At 42.9% G+C, this 12,812-nt stretch overlaps 1 protein-coding gene across 3 annotated transcripts in view; it reads right to left on the bottom strand.

The window, feature by feature from the left end:
* EVA1A (eva-1 homolog A, regulator of programmed cell death) overlaps positions 1 to 12,812 on the bottom strand; it is a 99,649-nt gene that overhangs the window by 59,450 nt on the left and 27,387 nt on the right. For 2 of the 3 annotated variants that reach the window (XM_089922921.1, XM_089922922.1), the window contains one exon: positions 1,935 to 2,039. The exons of the other annotated variant lie outside the window; for it this stretch is intronic. The gene's annotated coding sequence lies outside the window, so the exon portion shown is untranslated. The remainder of the gene's footprint in view (positions 1 to 1,934; positions 2,040 to 12,812) is intronic. 3 annotated transcript variants of the gene reach the window in all.

Raw genomic sequence — 12,812 nt, 5'->3', positions numbered from 1 at the left:
AAGCCCACTGCCAGAGTTTAATCGGGAATTTGAACGAGACAGTCAGAGAAACCAACCTCCCAAGATCAGAGCAAAGAGGGAAGCTAAGGGTAAAAAATCAAAAGATGTATGCCTCCTCTTCCCTTCTGTCAGCCAAAACCCACAAAATAGCTACAGTGGCTCCTGTGTGGCTCCTCATCAGTGAAGTTTGCAAGCCAGCCTCTCTGGAACAGGAAGGGAGGAAATTTAGTTTCCAGATAGTAATGCCCAGATGGGCCATGAAATGAAGTCTCATGCAGCTCTGTGGGCACAAAAAACCTGGACATGCTGCCAAGTGGATTCCCACAGCCTGTATCTTCCATGGAGAAAGCTCAAGGCCTCTGTTCAACCCAGCTAGAGAAGCCACCAGGGGTCTCTGAAAGACCTAGATTATACACAGCTCCTTTAGGTTGCCAGTTTCATTTAGAATTGTGTAGAAAAAAATGAAATCAGTCACAGAGGTCCCAGAGTCCTAAGCAGTCCCCTTGCTCCATGCATACACACTCATTCGTCATCACTGCTTCCTGCCAGCTCCTGCAGCATCCGACTTTTGCTTATTTATTTACATCTTTACTTATCCCAGCTGCCTCTGCCTCACAAAGGATTTGTGGCATCTTCCTATCTCCATTTTACTGGTAAGGGCAAAAAAGCACAAGATCAGTAGTTCTTTAGAGACTCATGCACCAAAGCATGGAATCAGTTCTTTGAGTCCCACTCGCTCTCCACTCTACACTAAAGAAAACCATGCAAGGACTGACCTCATTGTGGTCACATGGAGTCTGAGATGCAAAAGCTTGAAAGGAAAAATAACTCCCAGGGACTTCCCTGGGGACTTCCCTTCCCCAGCGGTTAGGACTTTGTGCTTCCACTGTGGGGGCACGGGTTTGATCCCTGGTCAGGGAACTAAGATCCCACAAGCCACGCAGCATGGCCAAAAAAGAAAAAAAAGAAAAGAAAAATAGCTCCCACCTCAGAGGATGGTAAGAGGATACACATGGCCCTGGAGAAATGACTGAGCAGAGAGAAACCCTGACTTTCTCTACAGGACTGATAAACTCCTATGGATGACACATCCAACATGCTAGCCTACCAGCTGCGTGGCTTCCTTTGCTCCACCAACCCTCCCCTCCAACCTACTGCAGTAAACCACTTCCAAGAGCATATCCTGGACTTTAGTTTTCACTTAGAAAGGCACCACCTCTGAAGTCTGGGCTGTGAGCTCCTTAAGGGCAGGAACCACCTGGTCTCCATTCTTCTCTTTGTTCCTAGAGCCTCCCACAGTAAATGGACAAAGCCGATGTTCAGTGACTGTTGGATGAATGACACACTCAGAAATCCCACTCTTCAACCAGATCTTTCTGTCTTCCTACTACCCTCATCCCTAGAATCAAAGTAAATGTGCTCTCCAACCTCTCTGGTTCCTCAAGCTTCTTATACTCTGCAGCTCACCCAGTTAAGTCGCATCCTCCATTCACTTTTCTCTACACAGCCTGGCTACTATAACTACACTACACTTGGCTCTTACCAGGACCTTTCTGCTGCCCTCCCACCATCCCCAGGCCTAACCCCAAGACCACTGTAACCCTCACCTCCCAGCTTTCTTGTCCAAAGGCTAAGTGTTTCTGAAAAAAAAAAAATCATTCATATTAGCACCATTGTAAATGTTTGGTTTACACCCTCAGTGAGGCCCTTATATTGCTAGGAAAACTTCTAAGTCCCTTGCATTGTCCTTTCTCATTTCCAAGAGAAAATGTACCAAACCACTACCCCTTTCTTTCAGCCCCCTTCTCCATCCTCACCCCTCTTGTACTTCCCATCTTCCCAGAGGAAACAGCAGCCAACTTACATGAACTGTAACTCCCTTCTCTCCCATCTGATCCTGACCTTCCTCCCTCATTTCTCTAAGGGAGTTTTACCTGTGCTTTTGATCAAATCTTTTCCTCCTTCTTCCTATAAGATTTCATTCCATCAGTGATTCATCCTTCTTTTACCTTTCTTGTTTGACTGATCTCCATCTCTATCTATACAGAGGTAGGCAGATAGAAAGATATACTTTACTATATATTATTCACACAGAAAGACAGAGAGAGAAGGCGAGAAAGAGAGATTATATATGTGTATAATTCTCTCTCAAGCTTGCAGTTTCTCCCTTTCTCCTTCCCTTCTCTCCCCCACCTCCTCCAAGTGTGTGTGTGTGTGTGTGTGTGTGTGTGTGTGTGTGTGTGTGAGAGAGAGAGAGAGGTATGTATATATGTCATATATTTACATATATACACACAAGATGTGTTTATACAAAAAACATGCATATATGTGCACATACATGTATGTATACACACACACATGTCTTTCTCCTTCAAACATTTTCTCATTCTTTCCTAATCACTGTCAAGATCTCTCTCTTTCAATTTGCTGGTCTTATCCACAATAAACTTGCTTAATTGCCCTCACCCTTTCTAAAAAAAAAATTTTTTTTTTTTGGCTGAGTTGTGTCTTCGTTGCTGTGTGCAAGCTTTCTCTGGTTGTGGTGAGTGGGGGCTACTCTTCATTGTGGTGCGCAGGCTTCTCATTGCAGTGGCTTCTCTTGTTGTGAAGCATGGGCTCTAGGCACGCAGGCTTCAGTAGTTGCAGCATGTGGGCTCAGTAGTTGTGGCTTGCAGGCTCTAGAGCACAGGCTCAGTAGTTGTGGTACATGGGCTTAGTTGCTCTGCCACATGTGGGATCTTCCTAGACCAGGGATCAAACCCGTGTCCCCTGCAGTGGCAGGTGGATTCTTAACCACTGCACCAACAGGGAAGTCCTGCCCTCACCCTTAAATGACCTTCCCTTTATTCAGCCTCCCTGCTAAACTTATACTTCCTCTCTCCATTTTTTTTTTTTTTAACCATCATTCAATCCTTAGGGATCTCATGTCCCATCCTTCTCCATTTATGTTGCCTAGCACAGTGCCTGAGCACATAAGTTCTTTAAAATAAATTCTGTCATGGATATGAGTCAATGTCTTAGACACCTCTGTGATCTAGTGTTTGACTCATAGTGAATGCTTCCATTGACTGAATGAATCTAGAAATGAACAAACATGGTTAGTGAGAGAGATCTGCAACCTAGCTAAGCAAACAGAATGAAGTATAAAAGCAATGTAAGTTAAGTGGCGTGGGTGCAGATGGGAAAGAGTAATTAATTCCAATAATGGGAGAGCAGTGGGCAGAACTCATAAAAACTTCATAGAGAGGTAAGATTTAAATTGAAGCACTGAGTATTAATTTAATACAAATTATACTAATAACTCGTATTTATGGAGACCTTCCTCTCTAACCAGGCAATGCTTTATGTAGAATATTTAAGAATATTTAATTTAAGAATATTAATTTATAACAATCCTGTGCTATTATTATTCCCATTTTTCAGATGGGAAAATTGAGACACAGAGAGGTAGTGCTATACAAGATCACTCAGCTAGAAAATATTGGAGATGGAATTTAAACTCAGGCAGCCCATCTCTAGTGCTTTTAACTTCTAAACCATGCTTCCCAGAGTAAAGAAATGTACTAGAGACAAAGGAATAATGTGAGGGAAGGTATATGGCATGTCTAGAGCAAGAAGGTAGGCAGAAGGATTTACTAGAAATTAAAGATGGAAAGGCAAAGTTGGAATTGGACCTTGGAGGATCTGCAGTGCCTTACAAAGGAAATGGAATTTTATTTTATGAACAATGGTATTAACAGAAGGGTGACATGGTCAGTTCTGCTTCCTAGGAAGAAAACACTGGCAGAAGTGGAGGCTATGTTGGAGAAGTCAGAGATTATAGGTTACAGTCTGAAAGACTCACTAGGGGTTAAATCAACAGTCCAGGTAAAGGATGAAAGTACCTGAAACCAAGATGGCTGAAATAAAACGGGGATGAAGCTGCTGAAGAAGTTGGCAACCCAGAAACCAAACCTATCAGGTGTAGACCAAAACAAAAGAAAACAAAGCAAAAAACCACCAAATGCGTGTTCTCTAGTCAAAAGACCAGTTAAGGGACAGTCTAGCAAGACAGAAAACTCTTAGACAATAACTACTCTACCCCAGCCAAACACCATAGGAAAAACTGTGGCCCCCGCTTACACCCATAACAGCAAAGGCTGAGTGGGGAGCATAGACTTCCATCCTCGAGACACTAAAAGAAGACACCCCAACGTCCGCATCAGAGTGGCATTAGAGAAGACCAAGTAGGGAAAGGGGATTTTCATCCCAGACAGCTGGTAATGAGCCACTCTTCCAGGCAGTATCAGTGGAGAACACACAGGAAGCCTGGACTTCACCCCCACCCAGCTCCTCTCCCTCCTTGCTGGAGTAATGTAATAGGAGGCCTAGTGAAGGGTCAGGACTTTTACCAACCACCATGGCTAGAAGCCCCACCATCACCAACATCATGTCAGTGGAGGCCACATGGGATCTGGAACTCTCATTCTCACCCAGCAGTAATAAGAAGCCAGTCAATAGATGCCAACACCAAGATGACAGAGATGTTATAATTATCTGACAAGGGTTCTAAAGCAGCCATGATAAAAAAAAAAACACTTCTAATAGCAATGATGAATATGCTTGAAATGAATTTTAAAAAATGGAATGCCTCAGCAAAGAAACAGAAAGCCTTAGCAAAGAAATGGAAGATATAAAGAAAAAAATGAAAATTTTAGGATTGAAAAATATAACCAAAATTAAAAACTAAGTAAATGAGATCAACAGTAGAGTGGAAAGGACAAAGGAAAGAATCAGTGAACTGGAAGGTAGTACAATAGAACCTACATAGTTGGGCAATAGGGAGAAAATAGATTAAAAAAAAATTGAACAGAGCCTTAGGGACCTGTGAGACTATAACAAAAGATTTAACATTCGTGTCATTAGAATCAAAGGAGAGGAAAAAACAGGCAGAAATGAAAAAGTGTTTCAAAAAATAAAGAAATAATGGCTGTAAAATCCCCCTATTTAGGAAGAGATAAAAATCTACAGATATGAGAAGCTGACCAAATCTCAAAAGGATAGACTCAAAGAAATCCATGCCAATCCGAAGGATCAAGATGGCGGAGGAGTAGAAGGACATGGAGTTCATCTCTCCCACAAATGCATCAAGAAAACATCTACTAATGAAATAGTTCTCACAGAGCACCTGCTGAACACTAGCAGAGCACCTCAGACACCTAAAAGGGCAAGAAGAATCCCCGTGTAACCAGGTAGGATGAAAGAAAGAAGAAGGGAAAATGAAGAGGAGAGGAAGCAGGATGGGACCTGCACCCCTAGAAGGGAGCTGAAGATGAGGAGAGCTTCATGCATCTGGGGAAGCCCCCTCACCAGTGGAGAGATCACCTGGGACAGAAGGGGAGCTTTGGAGTCTTGGAGGAGAGCACAGCAACCGGTCTGTGGCAGGAAGGACAGACTGAAACCTACCCAAATGGTCCATGCCACAGCCCTGCATGCCCCAGCCTGAGACATGTGTCCATCAGGGTGAATGGGGGCTAGGTGCTAAAACGTGGGGTTTAGGGAGCAGACCCGGGAAGGGGACTGCTGTTGGCTGTGAGGAGACAGCCTGTGGGGACAGGAGTGAGGAGCTCTGCAACCTTCCTGGAGGAAGCCCGGACCACGATAGAAGAAAAGCGCCATCGTTGAGTGACGTGCAAAGGGCAGGGCCGCCATTGCAGTCTCTCTCCTCACATGCCGGCCCTGCCTCCACAGGCACTAGAGGGGGCTCCCGCCAGAGCAGGCTCACACATCTCCGGTCATTGCCTCCTCTGCACCCACCCCGACTGGGTAACTTGCTCGCCCCAATCGCCTGGGCGGCCCACTCACCCGGATTGCTGCCTCGGCTCCCTCCCACCTGACAGGCTCAGTGTGCTCTGGCAGCCTCAGGAGCAGAGGCTGGTGGGTGGCCCACACTCAGAGGTGGGGCTGAAACAACAGCTGAGCCCCAGGGGTTCTGTGACTAAGAAAGAAGAGCTGAAATCTCTCCTTGTGGCTGTGCAAATTGCAGAGTTAGACCTCCACAGACAGCTTCCTAAATTCAGTGTCTGCAGAACATCCAAATGGACAAGTGCTCCTGCAGCTGAGACGGGTCTGGCTTTAGGACCTGTGGGCTTTATGGGCACATACAGAGGATGGGCAAGGCCAGAGTCTGAGCTGCCTCCATAGCAGGTCCAGGTACACAGTTACTGCAGTCCTGAGACATGACCTCAGTGGATCTGTGATGGTGGCCTGGTGAAAACAACACGTGAGAATCACCAGGGCCAATTGACAGCATACCCACAGTTAAGGTAGGACTGAGAGCAGTGCCAACAACAGTGTACCTTGTGTGCCCACACAATGAATGAAAGGGGACACAACAGAGCACACTCACAGGTAAACAGCTACAGAGGAAGAATATTCAGTGGATTCTCTCCCAGTGGGAGTGCTCCAATCCCACCTAACTCACACCACAGATCAGAATCACAGCTAAGAAACAGATCTGGGGTCCTCTACTCCAACAAGTAGGGAGCAGAACACACCCCTGACAGGGCAGTGACCATCACAGAGCAAAAGGGAGGCTGCACTCCATATCCAGGGCAGGCTCTGGCCATGACAACATCAGTCAAACCCCTTATTCAGGGGCATAACAGCCAGCATACACTGAGAAAAGAGGTGGCAGTCACCCATACAAAAACCAGACCTTGGACCAAAAAAAGAAAAAAAAAATATATATATATATATTTAACCAACGAAGGCTACATAAGGACCTTCCCATATAAAAATAGCTCTCCAAGACAGTCTGACAGTCTGGCATCAGGAGGAGAACCCCCAGAGCATTTAGCCTTGAAGGCCAGCAGGGCTTGCGTGCAGGAGCTCCACAGGGCTGGAGGAAACAGAGACTCCACTCTTGGAGGGCACACACAAGGTGTCAGCACAAAGCAGTACCTCCATAGGAACCTGGGATACACCTACCTAGGGGTCTTGGAGGGCCTCCTGGGGAACCAGGCATTGGCAGTAGCTCAATGTGTGGCAAGGGGACTGGTAGCAGAGGCCCCAGGGAATATGAATTGGCATGTGCTCTCCTGGAGGTCCCCATTTCGACACCAACACCCGGCTCCACCCAACAGCCCAACAGCTCCAGTGCTGGAAAAGCTCAGGCCAAACAACCAGCAGGACAGGAACACAGCACCACCCATCAGCAGACAGGCTGCCTAAAGTCATAATAAGCTCACAGACACACCAAAACACACTGCTTGACATGGCCCAGCCCACCAGAGGGACAAGACCCAGCTCCACTCAACAGAGGCAGGAACCTGGCCCTCCCACCAGAAAGCCTGCACAAGCCCCTGGACCAAACCCACCCACCAGGAGGCAGACACCAGAAGCAAGAGGAAATACGATCCTATCACCTGTGGAAAGGAGACCACGACACCATAAGTTAGAGAAAATGAGATGACAGAGGAATATGTTGCAGATGAAGGAGCTAGGTAAAAACCTACAAGAACAACTAAATGAAGAGAAGATAGGCAATCTACCTGAAAAAGAATTCAGAGTAATGATAGTAAAGATGATCCAATATCTCAGAAAAAGAATGGAGGCATGGATCAAGAAGGTACAAGAAATGTTTAACAAAGACCTAGAAGAACTAAAGAACAAACAGAGAGGAACAATACAATAATTAAAATGAAGAATACACTAGAAGGAATCAATAGCAGAATAACTGAGGCAGAAGAATGGATAAGTGAGCTGGAAGACACAATGGTGGAAATCACTGCCACAGAACAGAATGAAGAAAAAAGAATGAAAAGAAATGAGGACTGTCTCAGAGACTTCTGGGACAACATTAAATACACCAACATTCGAATTATAGGGGTCCCAAGGAAGAAGAGAAAAAGAAGGGCCTGAGAAAATATTTGAAGAGATTATAGCCAAAAAATTCCCTAACATGGGAAAGGAAATAATCACCCAAGTCCAGGAAGTGTAGGCAGTCCCATACAGGATAAACCCAAGGATAAACATGCTGAGACACATAGTAATCAAACTAACAAAAATTAAATACAAAGACAAAACAGTAAAAGCAACAAGGGAAAAGCAACAAATAACATATAAGGGAATCCCCATAAGGTTATCAGCTGACTTTTCAGCAGAAACTCTGCAGGCCAGAAGGGAGTGCCATAATTTATTTAAAGTGATGAAAGGGAAAAAATACAACCAAGAATACTCTACCCAGCAAGGCTCTCATTCAGATTCAACAGAGAAATCAAAAGTTTTACAGAAAAGTAAAAGCTAAGAGACTTCAGGACCACCAAACCAGCTTTATGACGAATGATAGAGTAACTTCTCTCAGCAAAGAAAAAAAAAGAGGCCACAACTAGAAACAAGAAAATCACAAATGGGAAAGCTCACTGGTAAAAGCAAACACACAGTAACAGCAGGAAATCATTCATACACAAATATGATATCAAAACCAGCAACAGTAAGAAGACAAGAGTACAAATGCAGGAAATGGGAACTGCATTTGAAATTAAGAGACCAGCAACTTAAAACAACCTTGTATAAATAAAGACTGCTATATCAAAACCTCATGGGAGGGACTTCCCTTGTGGCACAGTGGTTAAGAATCCGCCTGCCAATGGAGGGGACATAGGTTTGAGTCCTGGTCTGGGAAGATACCACATGCCACAGAGCAACTAAGCCTATGTGCCACAACTACTGAGCCTGTGCTCTACAGCCCATGAGCCACAACTACTTAGCTTGCATGCCACAACTACTGAAGCCCGTGTGCCTAGAGCCCGTGCTCTGCGATAAGAGAAGCCACCACAATGAGAAGCCCATGCACTGCAATGAAGAGTAGCCCCTGCTCACTGCAACTAGAGAAAGCCCATGCACAGCAACAAAGACCCAACACAGCCAAAAATAAATTAATTAATTAATTAAGAAAAAACTCATGGGAAATGCAAACCGAAAAACTACAACAGATACACACACACAAAAGAAAAAGCAACCCAAACACAGCACTAAAGATGGTCATCAAACCAAAAGAGAAGAGAGCAAAGAACAAAAGAGGAAGGGAAGAAAAAAGACCTGCAAAAACAAACCTAAAACAATTAAGAAAATGGCAATAGTAATATGCATATCAATAATTACCTTAAGTGTAAATGGATTAAATTCTCCAACCAAAAGACACAGACTCGCTGAATGGATACAACATTAAGAACCGTATGTATGCTGTCTACAAGAGACCCACTTCAGACCTAAGGACACATGCAGACTGAAAGTGAGGGGATGGAGAAAGATATTCCATGCAAATGGAAATCAAAAGAAAGCTGGAGTAGCAATACTCATTTCAGACAAAATAGACTTTAAAATAAAGACTGTTACAAGAGACAAGGAAGGACATGACATAATGATCAATGCAAGGGTTGAATGGGTTCAATGCAAGAAAAAGGGTTCAATGCAAGAAAAAGGCATAGCAATTCAATGCAAGAAAAAGACATAGCAATTCTAATATATATGCACCCAACATAGGATCACCTGAATATATAAGGCAATTGCTAACAGCCATAAAAGGGGAAGTCAACAGTAACACAGTAACAGTGGGGGACTTTCACCCCTCACTTACACCAAAGGACAGATCATCCAGACAGAAAATGAAGAAGGAAACACAACCCTTAAATGACACATTAGACCAGATGGACTTAATTGATATTTATAAGACATTCCATCCAAAAGCAGCAGAATACACTTTTTTCTCAAGTGCACACGAAACATCCTCCAGGACAGATCACATCTTGGGTCACAAATCAAGCCTTGGTAAATTTAAGAAAATTGAAATCAGATCAAGCATCTTTTCTGACCACAATGCTATGAGATTAGAAATCAATTACAGGAAAAAACTGTAAAAAACAGAAACACATGGAGGCTAAACAATATGTTACTAAACAACCAATGAATTGCTGAAGAAATCAAAGAGAAAATCCAAAATTACCTAGAGAAAAATGACAATGAAAACACAATAATTAAAAACCTATGGGGGGCTTCCCTGGTGGCGCAGCGGTTGAGAGTCCGCCTGCCGATGCAGGGGACACGGGTTCGTGCCCCGGTCCGGGAAGATCCCACATGCCGTAGAGCAGCTGGGCCCGTGAGCCATGGCCGCTGAGCCTGCGCGTCTGGAGCCTGTGCTCTGCAGCGGGAGAGGCCACAGCAGTGAGAGGCCCGCGTACCACAAAAAAAAAAAAAAAAACAAAAAAAAACTATGGGACATGGGACTTCCCTGGTGGCACAGTGGTTAAGAATCTGCTTGCCAATGCAGGGGATATGGGCTCGATCCCTGGTCTGGGAAGATCCCACGTACCATGGAGCAACTAAGCCCATGTGCCACAACTACTGAGCCTGCACACTAGAGTCTGCAAGCCACAACTACTGAGCCCACGTGCTGCAACTACTGAAGCCTGCGTGCCTAGAGCCCATGCTCCACAACAAGAGAAGCCACCACAATGAGAAGCTCACACACTGCAATGAAGAATAGCCCCTGCTCGCCACAACCAGAGAAAGCCAGCAACAAAGACCCAACACAGCCAAAAATGAATTAACCAATTCATTTTAAAAAATAAACAGAACCTATGGGACACCACGGCAAAAGCAGTTCTAAGAGGGAAGTTTGTAGCAATACAATTTTACCTCAAGAAACAAGAAAAATCTCAAATAAACAACCTAACCTTACACCTAAAGCAGAGAAAAAGAACAAAACCCAAAGTTGGTAGAAGGAATTAAATCATAAAAATCAGCGCAGAAATAAATGAAACAGAGACAAAGAAAACAAGACAAAAGATCAATGAAAATAAAAGGTGGTTCTCTGAGAAGATAAACAAAATTGTTAACCTTTAGCCAGACTTATCAAGAAAAAAGAGGACTCAAATCAATAAAATTAGAAATAAAAAGGAAAAGTTACAACTAACACCACAGAAATACAAAGGACCATAAGAGACTACTATATACAAGCAACTATATGCCAATAAAATGGACAAGCTTGAAGAAATGGACAAATTCTTAGAAAAGTACAACCTTCCAACACTGAACCAGGAAGAAATAGAAGATATGAACAGATCAACCACAAGTACTGAAACTGAATCTGTTATTAAAACAACTTCCAACAAACAAAAATCCAGGACCAGATGGCTTCGCAGGTGAATTCTATCAAACATTTAGAGAAGAGCTAACACCTATCCTTCTGAAACTCTTCCAAAGAAATTGCAGAGGAAGGAACACTCCCAAGCTAATTTATGAGGCCACCATTACGCTGTTACTAAAATAAGACAGAGATATCACAAAAGAAGAAAATTACACGCCAATATCACTGATGAACATAGATGTAAAAATGCTCAACAAAATACTAGCAAGCCAAATCTAACCACACATTAAAAGGATAATACAGGATGATCAAGTGGAATTTATCCCAGGGATGCAAGGATTCTTCAGTATATGCAAATCAATCAATGTGATACCTCACATGAACAAACTGAAGAATAAAAACCATATGATCATCTCAATAGATGCAGAAAAAGCTTTACACAAAATTCAACATCCATTTATGTAAAAAAAAAAAACTCTCCAGAAAGTGGGCACAGAGGGAACTTACCTCAAAATAATAAAGGCCATATATGGTAAACCCACAGCAAACATCATTCTCAATGGTGAAAAACTGAAAGAATTTCCTCTAAGATCAGGAATAAGACAAGGATGTCCACTCTCGCCACTTTTATTCAACATAGTTTTGGAAGTCCTTTCCATGGCAATCAGAGAAGAAAAAGAAATACAAGGAATACAAACTGGAAAAGAAGAAGTAAAACTGTCACTGTTTGCAGATGACATTATACTATATACAGAAAATCCTAAAGATGCTACCAGAAAACTACTAGAGCTTGTCAGTGAATTTGGTAAAGTCGCAGGATAAAAAATTAATACACAGAAATCTCTAGCATTCCTATACACCACAACAAAAGATCAGAAAGAGAAATTAAGGAAACAATCCCATTTACCATTGCATCAAAAAGGATAAAATACCTAGGAATAAATCTACCTGAGAAGGCAAAATACCTATACTTAGAAAACTATAAGATACTGATGAAAGAAATCAAACATGATGCAAACAGATGGAGAGATATACCATGTTCTTAGATTGGAAGAATCAATATTGTCAAAATGACTATTCTACTCAATGCAATCTACAGACTCAATGCAATCCCTATCAAATGGCCAATGGTATTTTTCACAGAATTAGAACAAAAATTTTTACAATTTGTATGGAAACACAAAAGATGCCAAGTAGCCAAAGCAATCTTGAGAAAGAAAAACGGAGCTGAGGAATCAGGCTCCCTGACTTCAGACTGTACTACAAAGCTACAGTCATCAAAACTGTAAGGTCTGGCACAAAGACAGAAATACAGATCAATGGAACAGGATAGAAAGTCCAGAGATAAACCCATGCACCTATGGTTACCTAATCTATGACAAAGGAGGCCAGAATATACAATGGAGAAAAGACAGTCTCTTCAATAAGTGGTGCTGGGAAAACAGGACAGCTACATGGAAAAGAATGAAATTAGAATACTCCCTAATACCATACACAAAAATAAGCTCAAAATGGATTAAAGACCTAAATGCAAGGCCAGATATTATAAAACTCTTGGAGGAAAACATAGGTAGAACACTCTATGACATAAGTTGCAGCAAGATCTTTTTTGATCCACCTCCCAGAGTAATGAAAATAAAAACAAAAATAAACCAATGGACCTAATTAAACTTAAAAGCTTTTG

The sequence above is a fragment of the Delphinapterus leucas genome, chromosome 13 (assembly GCF_059928025.1).
Source record: "Delphinapterus leucas isolate spDelLeu-1000000601 "Yukka" chromosome 13, BTC_Dleu_Yukka2, whole genome shotgun sequence".
In the NCBI taxonomy this organism is placed as follows: Eukaryota; Metazoa; Chordata; class Mammalia; order Artiodactyla; family Monodontidae; genus Delphinapterus; species Delphinapterus leucas.
This window is presented reverse-complemented; position numbering and strand designations above follow the sequence as displayed.